This window comes from Malus sylvestris, chromosome 15, assembly GCF_916048215.2.
Source record: "Malus sylvestris chromosome 15, drMalSylv7.2, whole genome shotgun sequence".
Lineage (NCBI taxonomy): Eukaryota > Viridiplantae > Streptophyta > Magnoliopsida > Rosales > Rosaceae > Malus > Malus sylvestris.
Genome location: NC_062274.1, coordinates 33,360,726 through 33,374,672, shown reverse-complemented (window position 1 = coordinate 33,374,672; position 13,947 = coordinate 33,360,726). Strand labels below are relative to the sequence as shown.

General features: G+C 42.2%; 1 pseudogene; it reads left to right on the top strand.

Annotated features, from left to right (window-relative positions):
• The first annotated feature begins 9,438 nt into the window (after positions 1-9,438).
• LOC126605856 (uncharacterized) lies at positions 9,439-11,104 on the top strand (annotated as a pseudogene).
• Positions 11,105-13,947: the final 2,843 nt, after the last annotated feature.

The following is a 13,947-nucleotide window of genomic DNA, read 5'->3' as shown; positions in this document are numbered from 1 at the left end:
CAATTTTTTCAAGAAAATGGCATTCATCATGGACTACCTAGAGTAGAAAAATATACACATTTTAGAAGTTGCACGAGCTTTTCTTATTTGTGCATCAGCTCTTCAAACCTGTTTGGGCTGATGCAGTCACATATATCATTTATATGATCAACCGAATGCCTACAAAGGTAATCGACTCCCGCACTCCTCTGGCGGTATTAGCAAATCATGTGTCATTGCTTTCTTCACTCAATCTTACTCCGCATATTTTTGTTAGTCAATGTGCATCTCCATAAGAACCAACAAAATAAGCCTGATCCCCGTGCGGTAAGATTTGTGTTTCTGGGCTTTGCTCCCCAACAGAAAGGATATTGATGTAATCCTCTGTTAACTCACCGTCTTTATGGCACTATGGATGTTACTTTCTCTGAGTCCGAAATTTTTCTCTCTACAAAAAACCTAATTATGCCCCTCAGGGGTGAGTAGTAATGATGGTCTTAATTGGTGTGTAATCCTGAATACAGTTGGTGCCGAATACAATTGGTGGTGGTATGGTTGCCAGTAAAACTTGTGAGGACACCGAGTCACCTACTAGCAATTTGCCTGCTACCGAGTCTGCTAGTGATCTCCCTGCCATCAAGTCACCCACTCCCGACCCATCTGCCTAGGAGGAACGATTCCCTGAAGCTGCCACTCCGGTTGTAAACAAAGATCATGATGAAGATGAACCTCCCATCTCAATTGACTAGTACTTTATCTAATCATGTTGGTGTTGAACAGTTTTATCGTCTCCCTCCAAGATAAAATTGTGGAAAGCCTTCTGTTAGATTCTCCTCAGAAAGAAAGACAAGGTATGCCATTGCTCAAAATGTATATACCCATAGACTTTCGCCAAAGTACCAACCTATGGAAAGAATAAAATTGCCGACAAAAGTTGAAGAAGCTTTAAAGGATCTGAAGTGGACAGAGGCTATACAGATAGAGATGGAAGCACTATTGAAAAAACGGGACTTTGGAATGTTGATGGAAGCACTATAGAAAAAACGGGACTTTGGAATGTTGTATCACTATTGAAGAAAAAAAAAAGCCAATAGGATGCAAGTGGTTGTTTACTATCAAACACAGCGCAGATAAGACCATCGATTGATACAAAGAGAGGTTTGTTGCTAAGGGGTATACACAAACATGTGGTTGTTTACTATCAAATACTTTTCTTGCATGGAGATTAAGGTGTGTCGATTTTGTGAAAAACTTTATTGTCTGAAGGACTCTCCAAGAGCATAGATTTAGGAGGTTTTCTCAAGCCATGAAGAAGTGTGGCTATCATCAAGGTAACTCTGATCATACCTTGCTAATTATATATGTAGATAATATGGCTATTACAAGTGATGATACAGAAGAAATCAAGAGATTCTAGGGATACTTTGTTTCGAAGTTTCAGATGAAAGACATTAGAGGACTAAAGTATTTCTTGGGATGTGGTGTTGTCTAATGGTGGCATATACTTGTCTCAACATAACTAAGTGCTTGACTTGCTATTAGAGACAAGTATGTTAGCTTGCTAGCCGACAGATACACCGACTGTTACTGTTCATAAACATCATTTGAGTATTTATCTGGATCAAGTGCGTACTAATATGGGCAGATATCAGAGGTTTGTTGGGATGTTAATTTATTTATCACTTACACGTTCAAATATTGTATATGTTGCCAATGCTAATAGTCAATTTATACATTGTCCTAGTGAGGAACATATGACAGCTCTAATGAGTATTTTGAGCTATTTGAAGTTTGGTCTTGGTAAATATTTGATTTTTAGAAAATATGGACATTTGAAGGTTAAAGGGTATACTGATGTAGGCTGGGCTGGAAATGTGACAGACAGGCGGTGTACTTCAAGATACTTTATGTTTGTGGTGGGTAACTTGGTTACATGACGGAGCAAGAAAAATGTTGTTGCTCAGTCTACGATAGAGGCTAAGCATAAAGGATTGGCTCACGACATCTATGAGCTTTTGTGGCTTCGCATATAAGGGACGAAAATTGGTTTCAAACCTCAGGGTACTATGAAATTTTATTGTGCTACATAGGCGGCTAGAGAAATAGCAAATAATCCTGTCAATATGATCTGACCAAACATGTGGAGGTGGACCGACATTTCATCAAAGAAAAACTAAATGTGAAATTTATAGGTATCCTGTTTGTGAGATCCGAAGAGCAGTTAACTGATATTTTTGACCCATGATATGACAGCAACGGTGTTTCTTGACTCACTCGACAAGTTGGGCTTAGGTGATATCTACGCACTAACTTAAGGACATATGTTGGCGTGAGTCAACAATTTTGTATTTACTATTGTTGATGCACAAAACCAGAGGTCTTGGAACAACGTAAATCTGACCGTGAATCTGCAAGAAAGTAAAGAACACAAGATGTATCGTGGTTCACCCTAATGTTTGGGCTACATCCACACTGATATTGTATTTCTCTATTTGTGAGAGGATTGTGAGGGAGAGAGAGCCTCTGAATAGGAGAGTGAGGCTTTGTTTTGAATCTCAGAGCTTGAGGATTGTGAGGGTGAGGAGGCCCTTTTATAGACTAAGGGCTCCTCACTTATTACATATTTGCCCCTCCATTTATTACATAATTACATTTGAGTCATCCGAGTATTTATACGAGGTCTAAATACGGAGGCCTTAAGTATGGTACAAACAGTAGTCCCCCCAAGTCTTTAGTCAAGATAGTCTTTTGGCTGAAGACTTGAAATTCAGTCCATGTGTGGGCCGAAGTAACTAGATGTTGTCTTGAACTAATACTCGATATGAGGCGGTGCTTAGTCTAAAATGATGCTCAACTAGAAGTAGCACATGTTGCGAGGCTACTTGGTTTGTGGCTTATGTTGCCTTGGTTGGCCCAGCTTGTAGCGTTGAAGGTGAGGGAGTCCCTTTTATAGAATAAGGGCTCGCTCCTCAATACGTGAATGATGGGCTAGAGTTAATGCTCTCTAATGATGGTGAGGGAGTCCCTTTTATAGAATAAGGGTTTGCTCCTCAATACATGAATGATGGGCTAAAGTTGATGCTCTCTAATGATGGTGAGGGAGTCCTTTTTATAGAATACGGGCTCGCTCCTCAGTACATGAATAATGGGTGCTCTCTAATGAAAGTGAGGGAGTCCGTTTTATAGAATAAGGGTTCGCTCCTCAGTACATAAATAATGGGCTAAGTCCCCTAAGTATCTTTTATGAGGCCCAATATATGGTACATAGTGTAGTCCCCCAAGTCTTCAGTCAATAGAGGTTGTTGGATAGAGACTTGAAATTCAATCTATGTATGGGCTGAAGTGGCGGTTGTTCGGAGTTGGTCTTTGTAGACCCTGCACTGAAGCTTTGTAAGTGAAGCTTTGAAAGTGAAGCTTTGAAGCTGGAGCTTTTGTAAATGAAGCTTTTGAAGCTGGAGCTTTGTAAATGAAGCTTTTGAAGCTAATTGACATAAGTGATGCTCATGAATGTTTATGTTAATTGACATAAGTGATGCTCATGAATGTTGACATGAGTGATGCTCATGAATGTTGACATGAGTGATGCTCATGAATGTTGACATGAGTGATGCTCATGAATGTTTATGTATGATTGATATGAGTGATGTTCATGAATGTTTATGTATGATTGACATGACTAATGCTCATGTATAATTTGAAGTACTTAACGTACTTTTGATCACCTGATTGGTGATAATAGCGGCAGGCTGTCGAATAATTTTGGGAGTACTTGACGTACTTTTGATCACCTACTGGGTGATAATAGCGGCAGGCTACCGAATAATTTTGGAGTACTGGGCGTACTTTTGATCACCTGGTTGGTGATAATAGCGGCAGGCTGCCGAATAATTTTGGAGTACTGGGCGTACTTTTGATCACCTGGTTGGTGATAATAACAGCAGGCTGCCGAATAATTTTGGAGTCATAGGGCTTGGCTCTTTTGGGCTTGCCGTTTTTTTTTATTACCCTCTGATGGGGTTATACAGATCTCTCCGAAAGATAAAAAAAATAAATTACATCATTCAAAAATAAATTCGACCCTCTGCTCAATGGGTCACGCCCGTAATTCCCTTTTCTGCAAGCCATCACCACCGCAATTATGTCTGCTTCTTTTTATCTTCTTTTGCTTTCTGCGTTTGCTTTGTTTTTTTTTTTCTGCTTTGTTTCCCATTGCTTTTCTTTCTACTTTCTCCTTTCTGCTTTTACTTTGTTTTTCTGCTTTGTTTTTTTGCTTTTGGCAGATGGCAGGAATAATAATAGGCTGAGTATTGAAAAAGCTTATCTTATTCGTGAGTGTTTTTTTAGATAGTGGGATTGTGGACTCCCTGTGGCTGCTCATCTTTGCACCAAGCATCCTAAAAATACATACAAGTTGCAGAATTTATACCGAAGGTGGGCCTACCATCACTGACATCCATGTATTCATTCTTCTCATTGCTTGCGCTGCCCTTGGTCTTTGGTGGACGAACCGAGAGGACCGTCGGCACAACACACAGCAGTAGCGATGAGGGAGGAGAAGTGGCACCAGTTGATGCAGAACCTATTCGGTGATCAATATACTCCTTGTGACCAGCGAGGTTGATCTTCTCCTCGTGACGGCAATGACACCATGCAAGCTCCGAGAGCTGAGCCAATGCCGGAGACAATACCGCCGCGGGTAGCTTTGGCTCTCAGAGGGTTGATGGGCTTGGAGACGGCGGATGAAAACCCTAGATTGGAGGGAGCCACCTGGGTTTTGGGTGTTGACGATGACTTGGGAGTAGGGCAGTGGGTGGCGTTACCACCGTCGTCGACGATCAGATCTGATCCACCATCGGGGTCCCAGTCGAGGGCGCGCACAGTGCACCACCAGTAAATTGGCCTCGGCTCTGATTTTACGGAAGCGACTCAAGTTCGAGGGCCCAAGGAAAATACAGGCTTTAGGAAGGCAGTATCAAGAGCTTGAAAAACTAGTTCTCTCTGTTTTTCTGGATTAAACTTCCTGGATGCAACTGTTGTTGCCTCCACCAAGCTTTCGTACCCGCTCTTATTGTTTCTCAACGTTGTTGCAGCTTGGACATTCTGTGAAAGATGATTAATGGTCATTCAATTGAACCAGTTATCTTTGTAGACTCTCTTGTCTTTTACTACAGCACTTACCAATCTTGTATCTGTCTGTTAGTGTTTGCCTTTGCGTTTTGATCGGACAAAAGCAAGAGAGCAAGAGTGATGGATAGATCATTGTCCTTCATTGTTTAGAAGATGAAGCTTTACTGCTGAGGAGAGAGAGAGAGAGAGAGAGAGAGATCTAGTCTTGATGCATGCTGAGAGATCTCGATCTCCAGAAAAGGAAAAAGAATGAGGACTTTGAAAAAGAAAAAAGAGAATCTTTGGGGTTTTTTTATGAGTTGAGACAGAGAGAGAGGAGATGACATGGTGGCTTTATGTTAATGGGGGTTTTCTGGAAAAACCCAATGAGGTTCTGGGTTTCTGCTGATTTTGTAGTGTTAATTTTGCAAATTTTGTAAATTCACGGTAGAGGTAAAAAAAATGAAGGAGAACTGACATAATTTTTCATGTCGATTCCCATAGACGGCGCCAAATGTTGATGCGCAAAACCGGAGGTCTTGGAACAACGTAAATCTGACCGTGAATCTGCAAGAAAGTAAAAAACACAAGATGTATCATGGTTCACCCCAATGTTTGGGCTACGTCCACACTGATATTGTATTTCTCTGTTTGTGAGAGGATTGTGAGGGAAAGAGAGCCTCTGAATAGGAAAGTGAGGCTTTGCTCTAAATCTCAGAGCTTGAGGATTATGAGGGTGAGAAGGCCCTTTTATAGACTAAGGGCTCCTCACTTATTACATATTTGCCCCTCAAAACTTGTTTATGTATGCTGATTGAGGATGCATACTTAATTGGCATGCATGACTTTGATGCTAGAGTATAAGGGAGTTTCACCTAATCGTTATGAACTTATATTCATAAGTAGTGGAAGTCATTAGTCATGATTGTGTTAAGTAAATCTTTGGCAAGAGTATCATGCTTTTCATAATTACGAATGCCTCGTTAATACTTATGATTTTCAAAGAACTTAATGACCTTTGATATGTTTTCTAGCATGTTTTTCATAGTTAGGGGACTTGAGAAGGATAATTTGGTTGTGATGCGTATCCCGTCCAATTCAATGAAATAAGGAAAATCTGATGGTTAATTTCTACTATCATGGTTAACTTGGAGGTGTTGTCATTCATGGTTTAAAGGAATATGTTGATGCACAAAATCAGTGAGGACTTTGGTATAACAGAAAATGTTAAGTTTATGACCTTCGCTAGATTGCTCCGGTCACTAGCGTGGGTAAGTATGTAAATGGATAGAGACAAGAAAGCAAACACAAGATGTATGTGGTTCACCCAGATTGGCTACGTCCACGGAGCAGAGGAGTTCTCATTAATTGTGAAGGGTTTACACAAGTAAATAGGTTCAAACTCTCCTTTAGTGAGTACTAGTGAATGATTTAGTACAAATGACATTAGGAAATATTGTGAGAGAATGATCTCTATTTATAGAAGAGAGTTTCTAGTTTCATTCTGACATTGACACGTGTCGTGTTGTGATTGGCTTCTAATGTTGACACATGTCGCGCTATGATTGGCTTCTGATGTCGACACGTGTCGTGCTGTGATTGGCCTCCTGGTTTGAGGGAAACTCTTTTGGGTCCTTGATGGTATAACGTTGATCGGTGCTCAATAGTTTCGGGATTGGTCAAAACAGTGCTCCTCTAAGTTCCCGAGTGAGGAAAGCTCATCGGTTAAGTAATCACAAAACTTCTAAGTACCGAAGTGTGGTATCATTTTCACTTGCCTTATTTGTCTCATATGTAGATGTGGCATCTTCTCTGGAAGTACTTTTCCTCCATCCAGGGGTGGTATCTTTAACCGATGAAGATGCACAAGGTAATGTATCAATTTCACTTGAAGCTTACTTGTAGTTTCGGGCTTGGTTAAGTGCGATACAAAACCCTATAGTAGGAGTCCCCCAAGTCGCCGAGCTAAGAGATTTGCCAAAGAAGGTAACAGACAAGGTAAGCAATCAGATTTCCAAGCAGGCAACCTGGATCGGAGGTTCGACTTTTGCTTCCGATTGATTGTTCTCCTTCTCCTTGTGTCGTAAACAACAACAAGGATAAGGAGAAGCAAATGGAGAAGATATGATATGAGATACTTTTGCTTTTGAAGAAGTAACTTTCCACAGGCTTATTCTTGAACTGGCTGGAGGGTTTTCTGGTTTCCTCCAAAGTATAAGGCCAACTTAAGAATTTGAAGGTCAAAACAAGTTCATCAAATCTAGAGTACGTTTGACCCTGATGATATGGGATACTTTTGCTGTTGACAAAGTAGTGGATGTATCGGCACCTGTTCTATTACGTTTGTCTCCACATGCTTCCTTGTATCCTTCTCACTTGCCCTATCTGTTCCTCAGGCAGATGTGGTATCTTCTCTGGAAGCATAAGATATTGAAGATGAGTACTCAAGAGTAATGTCAGGTAAGTAATTAGGCAAGGGGTTCCAGGGAGTCAGTGTCTGACTGGAAGCTTGATTCCAAGTGCTGACGGATTGCTCTCTTTCTCTTTGTCTTGCAGGTAAGAACAAGGCCAAAGGAGAGGACAGGGAAAAAGCATGATATGGGATACTCTTGCTTTTAACCCTGATGATATGAGATACTCTTGCTCTGGTGTGGCTTGTTTGCAGAGGTATTATCGGAGGAAAAGAAGCTGAGTATTTCAAGAGACTCTGCTGAGAGTGCCCTCTTAGATGTGAAGAAAAGTTGAACATTTTTTTTTATTTGCAGGTCTGCCTGGCTGTGGAGGATGGAGGTCAACATATATAGGAGTCTCCCTAACAACAAGTAGTAGTGATGTTCCTTTACCCTTCTTGGGCATAGCAATGTAGTGGGAGCTGCAAGCTTCACGTGTTTTAACTTTCTCAGAGCACTTTGAAAAAGTGGTCTGTAGTATCTGGAAAGCTGATGTTGCGTGTGAAGATTGCAGACAAGCTTTATCCAAGGAAATCTGGCCCTCGAAGTTCGGAGAGCGGTGCCTCTTCGGTTTTCGAACAAGTAATCCTGTCGGGGATCTAGCTCTCGAGATTCAGATGAAAGTGGCTCTTCAATTTTTGAGAAAGCAATCCTGTTAGGAGTCTGACTCTTGAGATTCAGATAGCAGTGTCTCTTGGATTTTTGAGAAAGTAATCATGTTGGGAGTCTGGCTCTCGAGATTCAGAGGGTGCCTCTTCGATTTTTGAGCACGTAATCTTGTTGGGGGTCTGGCTCTTGAGATTCGGAGAGCGGGGCCTCTTCGATTTTTAAGAAAGCAATCCTGTTGGGAGTCTGACTCTTGAGATTTGGAGAGCAGTGTCTCTTCGATTTTTGAGAAAGTAATCATGTTGGGAGTCTGGCTCTCGAGATTCGGAGAGCGATGTCTCTTCGATTTTTGAGCAAGCAATCTTGTTAGGAGTCTGGCTCTCGAGATTCGAAGAGCGGGGCCTCTTCGATTTTTGAGAAAGCAATCCTGTTGGGAGTCTGACTCTTAAGATTCGGAGAGCAGTGTCTCTTCGATTTTTTAGAAAGTAATCATGTTGGGAGTCTGGCTCTCGAGATTCGGGCGGCGGTGCCTCTTTAATTTTTGAGCAACCAATCTTGTTGGGAGTCTTTTCTCAAATGTGAGTAAAGGTTGGGCATTTTTGCCAGTCTGCCTTGCCACGGAGCACGGAGGTTGACACATATTGGGACTTTCTAGTTATCAAGCAGTGGTGCTGTTCCTTTACCCTTGTGGGTAATAGTAGGGTAGCTAGACCTTCAAAATTTATGTGTCTAAACTTTGTCAGAGATCTTTGGCAAAGTTATTTGTGGTACCCGAAGAGCTGATGTTGCGTGTGAAAAGTGGTGCCTCTTCAGAATCGGGAGAATGGTGCCTCTTTGATTTTGGAACCAATGGCTCTGTTGCCCTTTCTTTTATAAGGGCACTAATTATGTGCAAGAAGTACATTCAGAGAGTTATTGCTTGTAGGAATTTTCCCCTTACTTCAGAGATTTATTGCACCTTATTTCTCCTTCATCATTTCTGAGAATGTGTGGCCCATCCGATCGTCGTTTTGACTTGAACTTTGGTGAAGAGGCAACCATGCCTTCTCAAGACAACATATGGTGCCCATCCTTCTTATCCCCTACTGGTCCTCTTACCGTTGGAGACTATGTGATGAAGAATAACAGACTACTTTCTAAGACAACATATTAGACACAGAACCTGCACACTAAACACTGAAAGCCAGAGAATCCTTAACAGCCAACTCATCAGACCGTTTGGAAAGTAGTCTGTTATCTTTGGGAGTGAGAAGGTTCCTGGCCACCACCGCAGCTGTTTGGACGGAAGCTAATTGACGTAGAGAAGATGTTGAGGGTGCCCAAAGAGGATAGACATTTGGGCAAGCTACGACCCTTATTTCGAAAGTACGGTTTCCAACCCCTAGTGTCGGAGTGCTAGAGACGAGCAAGTAAGTTGTGTCTTTCATTTCGCCCCCTCTTTCTTTTACAAAGTTGCATTCTTTACTTTGATTTTTCTTGTTCAGTGGAGAATGTGGGCAAGAAAGGGGAGACTAACGCCAAGAAAGGGAAAACACCCATGTTAGTTCCCGTAGACGACATTTTGTTTCACAAGGGAGCTCGTAAGCATCGGGTGAGGCCAACCCCTAAACCTAAGTCGCAAAAGGAGGTCCTCAAGATTGCTACCTCAAAGAAGGCTGAAGCTGAGGCCATCGGTTGTGCTGATGCCATAGTTGCAAGGGAGGAGGGACGACTATTGCCTCCTCTTCCTATCATCAATCCCATATTTCCTCTAACCATGGAGTCTACTGACCAAGAAGGTGGCCCTAGCTGTAGCCGTAAGAGAAAGTACAAGGAAGAGGTTGGCAGCATTCATTGGAAGGACTTGAAGGTTGCCATGCAGCCAAGTAGTTTTAGCTATGTCAATAATTGCCTGGCAGGACGTCGATCCATTGTTGATGAGCTTGGCGAGCCGCTAGATGATAACGAATCAGATCATGACCGAATGATAAGGCTATCTTCTTATGTAAGTGTTACTTTATCATTTCTTTACTTTCTCCCCTCTTTTTCCTGGTAGTGACGATTATCTTGTCATGTAGGTTATGACCGAGTACGATGACAGATTATGAGAAGTCGAGCGGTACAAGGTAAAGTTTAAAGAGAATAAGCAGTTTGTGAATGACGGCAGAAAAACGAGCAAAGCTTTGGCTGATGCCATCCGCCTTAAGGATGAAAACTTTGAGAGTTTAAAGAGGCGGAATGGTGAGAATGTGAGGCTCAAGAAACAATTGGAAACGACTAAGAAACAGTTTGAGACAACCATTCTTGAGGTTTCCAAGGTTGAAAGGGAGTTGGATAGTGCCTTGGTTGAGGTTTCTAGGCTGAAGAAGAGTATCCCAACTGAGAGGGATGCTGCTGTGCAGGAGTTCTTAGGTTCCCAAGCCTTTCATGATGCTTTTAGGCCTCACTGCATCCGAGCGGCTAATTTTGAGAAAAGGAAATGGATGGTCGTCCTTGAGCGTTACGACAATGGAAGCATTATCCGAAAGTACCGTGATGAGATGGATGAGTACTGACAAAAGGGTGAAGCCTTTGTCCTCGCAGTTGATCCTAGTAGTGATGATGACTCTGATAATGAAGCTAGTATCAGTAAGCAGTCTCATGAGAGTGAGGATGGTCCTGGAGATGCTGAGGAAGGTGGTGATAGCGATGGGGTTGAAATGCAGAGTGATATTGTCAGGGGTTCGGCCTCAGATGAGGATGACTCGTAGTGCTCTCTTTTTCTGCATGTACTTTGGATGTACAAGTTTGTTGTTTGTGTGGCATGTGCCATGTAATCTGGATGTACTAGTTTGTTGTTTGCGTGGCATGTGCCATGTACTCTGGATGTACTAGTTTGTTGTTTGTGTGGCTTGTGCCATGTACTATGGATGTACTAGTTTGTTGTTTGTGTGGCATGTGCCATGTACTCTGGATGTACTAGTTTGTTGTTAATTACCAAGTATTTGCACTATCATTGATGAATGTCTGGCTATGTTTGAGCAAATCCTTTGTTTAGATATAAGCCATAACTTGGATGTACTAGTTCTATCCAATACTGTATGTTTATTTGTATAGTCTTGTTGACATATACGTAGACTTGATTTCTTGTTGGAAGCATTCATGTTGAAGCTTTGAACCCGAGTGTTTCATTGTTAGGAATGTAAGAGGATTAGGACCGAGTTGTCTAAATCACCTCTTTATTGAATTCATGCTAAATAGTCTTCGTTACATAGGATGTTGAACGGCTTAAGCTTAACACTTGTACAATGTGAGTTTACTTGTAATAGTACTTCAAGTGATCAGCGTTCCATGGATGGCCAAGGGTCTTGCTATCGGAGCTTCTAAGCTTGTAGGACCCAGGGCGACTGATGCCAACAACTTCAAACGGTCCATCCCAGTTTGGACTAAGTGTTCTTTCACTCAGGACTCTATCGCAGAGTAATCTTTTCTTCAATACCCAGTCCCCCACTTTGAAAGAAGAAGGTTTGACCTTGGAGTCATAGTAGTTAGAGATACGCTGCTTGTAGGCAACATTCCTTAAGTGAGCTTGGTTTCTGTGTTCTTCGACTATATTTAAGTTGAGGGTAAGTTGTTTGTCATTTTCGTTTTGCACGTAGTTTTGGACTGGAACGTTGCTTGCTCAAGTTCAACTGGGACAACTGCCTCTGTACCAAAGGCAAGTGAGAATGGGGTTTCTCCTGTTGATGTCTGATACGAAGTGCGGTATGACCAAAGAACTTGGGGTACAAATTCTGGCCAACAACCTTTAGCCTTGTCCAAGCTGGTTTTCAAAGTTCGCTTGATTATTTTGTTGATGGCTTCAACTTGTCCATTAGACAGGGTATAAGCTGGGGAGGCAAAACATAAGTTGATGTTGAACTTAGAGCAAAACATCTTGAACTTATTGTTGTCAAACTGTCGCCCGTTGTCAGTGACTATCGCATTAGGAATGCCGAATTTGCAAATGATGTTCTTCCATACGAAGTCTTCTATTTTTTCCTTAGTAATGGTTGCCAAGGGTTCTACTTCAGCCCACTTTGTGAAGTAGTCAGTCATTGGGCGAAGGGCCAATGGCTGATTATAAGAGTGAGCGGCTCGGGAAGAGAGTGAGGAATAGTTGTGTAGCGTTGACACTTATCACATGAGCGGGATATTCTGAAGGCATCTTGGTGGAGTGTTGGCCAGTAATATCCTTGGCGAAAAGCCTTGTGTGCTAGGGATCGAGATCCAGCATGATCTCCGCAGACTCTTTCATGTATTTCCCGAATGATAGTTTCCGCCTCTGCGGGCGTAAAGCATTTTAGGTTTGATAGGTTAAAACCACGTTTATAGAGTTGGTCATTAATGATCAAGTAACAGGTAGCCTTGTATCGAATCTGCTTAGCTTGGACTTTGTCATTTGGAAGGGTGCCATGAGCAAGGAATCTATAAATCGGGGTAATCCAACTATCCTCCTGTTGTAAGTTGCACACTTCTGCAGCCATGATGTTTGGTGCTGCCAACAATTCGACCTGAATTTTTCTCCCAATCTTATCTTCCACCGCTGAGGTGAGGCGAGCCAAAGCAACTGCATGACTGTTTGCCGGTCGAGGAATTTGGGTGATCTGGTAGTGGAAATGCTTGAGCAACAATTGTGTTTGTGCCAGATAGGCTGCCATGGAACTATTCTTAGCGTCAAAGTTGTTGGTGACCTGGTTAACCACCAATTGGGAGTCACTGAAGATATCAATTCGTTTAACCCCCAAGGTGTTTGGCCAAACGTAAGCCTGCTAGGAGGGCTTCATATTCGGCCTCATTGTTCGACGCCTTGAATTTGAAATGAATAGCGTACTCTATCGCCACTTTGTCAAAGGTCATAAGAACTAGTCCTGCTCTACAACCCTGTTGGTTGGACGAGCCATCAACATATAGACTCTATACTGGGGCTGTTGGTTCTATTTTCTAAGCTTCCAAGGGTAATGAAACCACTTCTTTAGGCGTAGAAACAATGTCAACAGGATATGTGAAGTCGACAATGAAGTCTGCCACTGCTTGGCCCTTCTCAGCTGGCTTTGGTTGGTAGGAGATGTCAAACTCACCCAATGTTATCGCCCATTTGATCATTCGCCCAGAAGTGTCAGGATTTTGGAGTATCTGTCGAAGAGGATGATTGGTAAGCACGATGATAGAGTGTGTTTTTCGAGCAAACATGACCAATGCTAGATCCAATTTCTCAATGTTGGAGTATCGTGTCTCCACATCTTGTAAGGCCTTGCTAGCGTAGTAGACAGGTCGTTTGACATTACCATCCTTTCGAATGAGAACGGAACTTACTGCTGAAGCTGATACCGACAGATAGATAATGAAAGTGTCATCAACTTCAGGTTTGAAGAGCAGAGAGGCTTTACTTATATAGTCTTTGAGGTTCTTGAATGCCTCAGCACATTCATCAGTCTATGTAATGTACTTCTTACTTCCCTTAAGTGCTTTGAAGAAATGAGCACATCTGTCTGTGGCCTTAGAGATAAACCTAGTTAAGGCTGCCACCTTGCCAGTAAGGCTTTGGATGTCTTTTGCAGTTACCGGTTCCTTCATGTTGAGGATTGCTTTGATCTTCTAGGGATTAACCTCAATGCCTCGTTGGCTTATCATGAAGCCTAAGAATTTTCCAGAGCCTATGCCGAAGGCACATTTGTTGGGGTTCAACCTCATTCGATACCTCTTCAGAATGGTGAAAGTTTCATATAGGTTGGAGATGTGTTGGTCAGCATATTTGCTCTTGACTAACATATCATCAACGTAAACTTCCATGCTCTTCCCAATCTGT